Source organism: Eurytemora carolleeae, unplaced genomic scaffold (assembly GCF_000591075.1).
Source record: "Eurytemora carolleeae unplaced genomic scaffold, Eaff_2.0 scaffold1785, whole genome shotgun sequence".
NCBI classification, from domain to species: Eukaryota; Metazoa; Arthropoda; class Copepoda; order Calanoida; family Temoridae; genus Eurytemora; species Eurytemora carolleeae.
This window is the reverse complement of record NW_019397702.1, coordinates 39912-46338: the sequence shown is the minus strand read 5'-3', so window position 1 is coordinate 46338 and position 6427 is coordinate 39912. Positions and strand designations below refer to the sequence as shown.

The 6427-nt window shown below is 27.4% G+C and overlaps 1 long non-coding RNA gene across 1 annotated transcript; it reads left to right on the top strand.

Annotated features, from left to right (window-relative positions):
- Positions 1–4931: 4931 nt before the first annotated feature.
- Positions 4932–6208, top strand: LOC111715546 (uncharacterized). The gene is made up of 3 exons (XR_002768249.1): positions 4932–5006; positions 5208–5322; positions 6061–6208. It is a non-coding gene; the product is annotated as an uncharacterized LOC111715546 (long non-coding RNA).
- The last annotated feature ends 219 nt before the right edge of the window (positions 6209–6427 follow it).

Here is a 6427-nt window from a genome sequence, read left to right as displayed (position 1 = left end):
GATTGACTAGAATCTAGCTGCCTAATGGCTGCTTAGGCATCATGAAAGTTGAAAGAATTTTTCTGATATACTGAATTAAGGCCCTTACTGACAAGTAACATCAGACTTATTCCTATCAGATTGGATACACTCAGAGTCTCATCATTCACTTGAATCAATCCTATTAAAGCTTCTTTCATGCAGTTGAGCAGCAATCTCACTGCACCGTTTTGCTGCGAGAGTTGTTGAAAGCCAACCCTTAATCCGCATACAACAGTCAGGGTTAACCAGATATTAGCTTCAGATTTTCCTTTAAACAAGAGTAGTGCAAGTAGGGTTGAAAAAAATTTATGGTGAAAACTACTGCTTTGGTTTTGTTTTCAATTTTTCAACTATACGTTTTGAACTTTTAAAAAACAAAAATCATTTTGAAACAAAGGAGTTGAGTCTTTGCCAAAACTCTGATTTTTAATCACTATATCTTTGGAACCAAATGTTGTAGACCTTAGATATTTCAAACTAGGAATTTTGTTAATTCAAATAATCAGTGTTTGAAATGTCAAAGGTTTACAAGATTGGGTTCAAAAGATATTGGGGTTTAAATATTGGATTTCGATTCAAAGATTCAATTCCTTTGGCTAGTGAATCTGAGTTTTATGACAATTAATTTCAATTTTTGTCAGGGAGATAAGATTATAAATGTTGTCTTAATTCTTTTTTAAACGACAAACTTTCAACATTGAAGCAAAGAACATTTTCAAAAACTATTGTTGTTAAAACAACCGTTTTTTATAAACAAGCTTTTTCAAAAATGATTTTTTTGTAAAAACAACTGTTCTCCATCGTTTTTAAAACATGATGATCAATTTTGAAAAAAGTGGAAAAGTTCTATCCCTAAGTGTACATGTGTGGAGTGCGTGAAGTGAACCCATGAAAACCAGTCTGGATACCAATTACCAATCCAGTTACTAGCTGCCAGCAAGTGTGCTTAAATTCAGTGATCTAATTAGAAATGTTGTCACACACTAACCACCCCACCCCAAAAAATTCTTATATTTTAATTTCTGATTTTTGCTTTAACAGTAGTTCAGTTCAGATTCAGCATCATTTAAAAAATAGATAATTCTTGAAATGACAAAAATAAGTTCAACCTTTACTGGTTGTTTTAACGCTTGGTTTGACATTCAGACATGATTGATACCTGACTAGATGATATTGGATTATAATCAGCATGAAACTACAACTATAGTTAATCCTGAACTTAATATAACATCTATTATAAGATTATAAAATCTATATTTTAAAATGATAAAGTGCCCTTTACGGCAATGACTCACTAATACAATAGCAGACATCTTTTAAAATATTTTTTTTATGTATACAAGGATTTAAGGAGCCTAAGTATGTTAGTCTGTCAATTTGGAGAAAATTTAATATTTTTTTCCATATTACTGTTTTTTAAAGAGTTCCAGAGCCTTAACAGGTTGTTGTACTTATTATTTTAAGCTTAAATAAAATGTTTAAAGTAAGCCTTCAGCATAGTTGAATTGTCATTAGTTAAATTGTCGGTTTCACACTTTTAGAGATGTTTAAACTCTATGCAGATAAATAGACGTTCTCTCAATATTTGTAACAGCTCTACATATTCTGGAATGATATTTTTTTTATTTGACAAAACTTAAAACCATTTAACCACCTTGGGCCTTGAGGTCATTAGAGTTCCATTCAGCTGTTTTGATGTTTTTAAGTTTTAAGGGAGATTCTACAATAAGTGATATTCATATTCTTAAATAATTAAATAAACAAGTCTATCTATCAATTAATGCCTGTTGTATTTGTTTGTAAAAGAGGACAATTCTACTCAAAAGATCAATTGGAGGACTCACTGCTTGACCCTGGCCTCTGGTCTCAACAATAAGCACTGGATTTGCCCCACATCAACTCTTTTGTAGACTTTAGACTCTCTCTGGCTTCTGAGTTTACTTCATATGGCTCTAGACAGACGCCTTTTTCAACTACAAAGATTGCAGACAAGAGGCTCTCTCTTAGGGGTCAAGTCCCAGTGTTGGTTGATGCTATCCTCATTCCTCCTTACTGGAGTAGAAACATGAAATGAAATATGTAAAGACACTGTACCGGCTTGTCTGATGTACACATTGTGTAATGGACCCAGCATGTGTTCTACTCATAATGTATTGTGTGGTTTTATAACAGATTAAGGATTTGAAAGTAATGATCGATCCATAAAGTAAAATCATGAAAAGCATCAAAATGATAATACATTCCAGTTTATAGTTGTGTTCATTCCCCACTTAACAATGAATAGAATATGAGAATATATTAAGTATAGATATATATATATACTTATACTATACACTATTATACTATACATGCATAATTTGAATATGCTAATTCAAACTCCAATATTTATGTATATGTTTAAAGGCAGATACAGGTTTCTTGAGTTCTTGGTAAAATATCTTTAAACCAAGATTTATAAGGTAAGGCTAAATAGAATATGAAGAATAATAACAAACAAGTCAAAAAAAAACCTTATTGATTTTTCAATTCTTAAAGACACAATTACCAATATCAAGTTTAGAATTTAAATATAAAGCCCATTTAGCAATATCAAGTTTAGAATTTAAATCAAAAACACATTTAGAAATATCAAGTTTAGAGTTTAAATATAAAACACATTTAGCAATATCAAGTTTAGAGTTTAAATATTATACACGTTTATCAATATCAAGTTTAGAATTAGAATAAAACACATTTAGCAATATCAAGTTTAGAATTAGAATAAAACACATTTAGCAATATCAAGTTTAGAATTAGAATAAAACACATTTAGCAATATCAAGTTTAGAATCTAATTAAAAAACAAGCAACAAATCTTTTTATATTTATTTATGTTCTTCAACAATAGTTCCGTAAGTTAAGTTTAAATATGGCTGACTTTAATTTCAATATTTTGTATTTATGCATGCACTTAATATGACTAATCCGTTGTGCATTTAAAATTTTCAATATGTTTAATGTAAAGCATGAACTTCAAAATCCATTAGAAGCAAACCTCAGTAAGGTTTTACTTATATGAACCTTATGTGAAGATAAATGTATTTTTTAAAACTTGAACAATACTTGTTCCGTTATTTCTTCTTCCATTAAGTTTACAATAAAAGAAAACTGTAACAGACCAGATTTTCCAAAACTTGTTTTCCTATCAGCTCACTTATATCAATAATGTACATACATATATATAGCTGGTCTGTTTGTTTGTTACCATTAAACGTCAAAATTGGCACATATGACTCAAGAATAGGTGAAAGTTGAAAAATGTGTGTCTTATTTCTGTTGAAAATCTACAATTAAATGCAATAAATTCTTCAATTTTTTTTTACAAATTATAGTCACCATTATAAAAACATTGGAAAGTTATATTTTATGCCATATCATTTAAACCTTTCACTAATCATTGACAGTGGTAATTAAAACTCAATGTGTTTAATTCTATATTAGTGATCATTTTGCCAAAAAAAGTAGTATAGACTTAACTAAAGTATGATTTCAATGTTTGTTGAGTGTGAAATTAAAGAAGTTGAGTCATGAGTGTGAATGAGTGAGAGTGTGAATGATATACAAATAATGAAACAAATAAATAAACAAATAAATAAACAAATGATAGATAAATAATAAAACAAATAAAAAAACAAATAATAAAACAAATGATATATAAATAATAAAACAAATAGATATACAAATAATAAAACAAATAGATACATAAATAATAAAACAAATAGATAAACAAATAATTAAACAAATAATATATAAATAATAAAGCAAATAGACATATGATTAATAAAACAAATTGATATACAAATAATAAAACAAATAAATAAACAAATAAATAAACAAATGATACATAAATAATAAAACAAAAAAATAAACAAATAATTAAAAAAATGATACATAGATAATAAAACTAATTGATATGCAAATAATAAAACAAATAGATATATAAATAATAAAGCAAATAAATACACAAATAATTAAAGAAATTGATATATAAATAATTAAACAAATAGATATACAAATAATAAAACAAAATTAATACAATGAAAGTTTATTAAGGTAGACCAAAAAGATTCAAGGGTACAACGATTAAGTACAACTGGTGGTTTAGAGCATTAGTTATGTTTTTGTGACAAATCCACATATTTCATGCTAGCTATAATCAAATATAAATCCAGCATGATATCAGTCATATTTAAACTTCAGAGTTTAATAAGGGAAATTTGTTATGGTGTACTTTAAACACTAGATACACAATAATCTGACAACAAGGAGATGGTGTTTATACTATAGTAGTAAAACATAAAAATTGTCAAAATCAAAAGGTTAAACTAATTTATGGGATAATTTTGATGAAAATAAATTGTTATAACTGACAAATAAATCAGTTTTTTTCAGGAACAATTTGTCCATTAACTATTTACTGTACTTTTCTAAATATCCATATTATTATTTCAGTAATGTATATTATTGTTTTTTCATTAACATTTACATATTTATCATACCATAAATTACAAATTTTTGCTTAACACTTGGTAACTATTTTTCTTTATTAACACAACTAATTTGAATTTTAGTTGGGTTGGTCGTAGGACTATGCAAAAGGTGTAAATTACTTAAACTTGATTAATTTTATGTTACATTTGTCCTATACAGTACTAATAAATGTTAGGTTTATAATGCTGAAAAGCAGATTAAAAGTAGATTACACATTGAAATACATACAACATGGTTTTAATGTGGTTCCTTTATAATCCTATATTTGATGAATTTTGGATAAATGATCTTTTTAGACTTTTATTAAATAATGCATATTGTTACAAACCTTGATTCAGAAGAGCCAATTAAGAAAAAAAAAATACGAATCAATTATAAACTGCATTTGTGCAGTAGCAGGTTGTGGATAAAATTTATCCTTGAATTAAATTTTCGACAGTAGTTACAACTGACAGGTATCTTTATCTCTTTTTGTCATGATCTTCACATCTTGCATTTTTTGTAGTATGTATGCTGTATATTTTGAGTAATTACAAAAACTGATATTAAAGTTTTCATATATTACATATACTCAATCATAATGCATTTATACAAAAAAAATACATTCGATAATTAAAATTATTTTAAGCTATTTAACCTTTTTCATATCCATTAAGTTTAGTTGGAGGACATCTCTTAATAATATGTGGATGATTTATGTTAATCAATGTATCCAGTAACCCTTGATTCATGTTCACATTAATTGTTTACAACTTTTGTTTTACAGTTCAGGTAACAAATATATCAACAAAGTAGAATATTATATCTTTCTCCGTCATGTTTAATTTATTATTTACATACAAAGTTTTCTTGCTTGCATGCCGGGGGACCCAGTATTTTGATCATGATTATTTGTATACATGCAAAATAAGGTATTTGGAATATAATGGCTATAGTTTCCTCGTCTAGAAAGTTAACCAAGTAGAATAAAACATTTAAACAAGGAAAATAAAACAGTTTGACTAAACACTGTAGAATTTATCTATTTGTTATTTTGATTTAAACCTGTAAATAATAGCAAAAAAAAGTTAAGGGCTATTTTACATCTATAGTCCAGCCTTTCAACAGTCCGGCAGCCAATCATTAAACAAAATTGAAATTTCTTTCAAGTCAAGATAGAGTCACCTTATATATGTACATTGATCCTGTTAAGTGTAGTTTATGTTATATGTTTTAGAACTGAAATTCTTCCTCTTCTAAGTTTGAATATATCTTGTAGATTTAACAAATATAGCTATTCCAAGTTTAATACTTATTCCAATATTTCTCAAGAATATGCTATAACTTTGGCAAGAGAGAAACTTAATTTTTTTTCTTCACAAACAAAAAGAAGAAAAGAGCTAAAAATAACTCATTCAGTTTCAAGAAAAAGAAGACGAATTATGTAAACAATACGGCATGATTAAATGGGCAGCTAATTAAAATAAAAAAAATCATGAATTAATTAGTATTAAATTATTTTCCTGCTAGGTTTTCAATCAAACAACTGACTAGCAACTATGAAATCAGTTTCTGTTCAAAAGAGCAGGCCTCACACCATGACAAGTGTGGCTGTTTGGACTGCAGTGTGCATTATAGCAATAAATTTTCATTTACTAAATATAAGAGAATGATATATCTTGTTTAAATGTTTCGTCTGGATGAACCGAAAGTTAAGATTAGTTAATAAGACAAAAGTTGACCATAATAATGCCAAGTTTAAACTTTGAAGACTGTATAGAACTAATATCTTCTACTACTAGTGATCAGGGTAAAAACTCTGAAGAGGGGAATCAAAGTGAGCCAGTGTGTAAATTCAATTGACCTTTTACGTTAAGAATTTGCATGTTCATTCTGA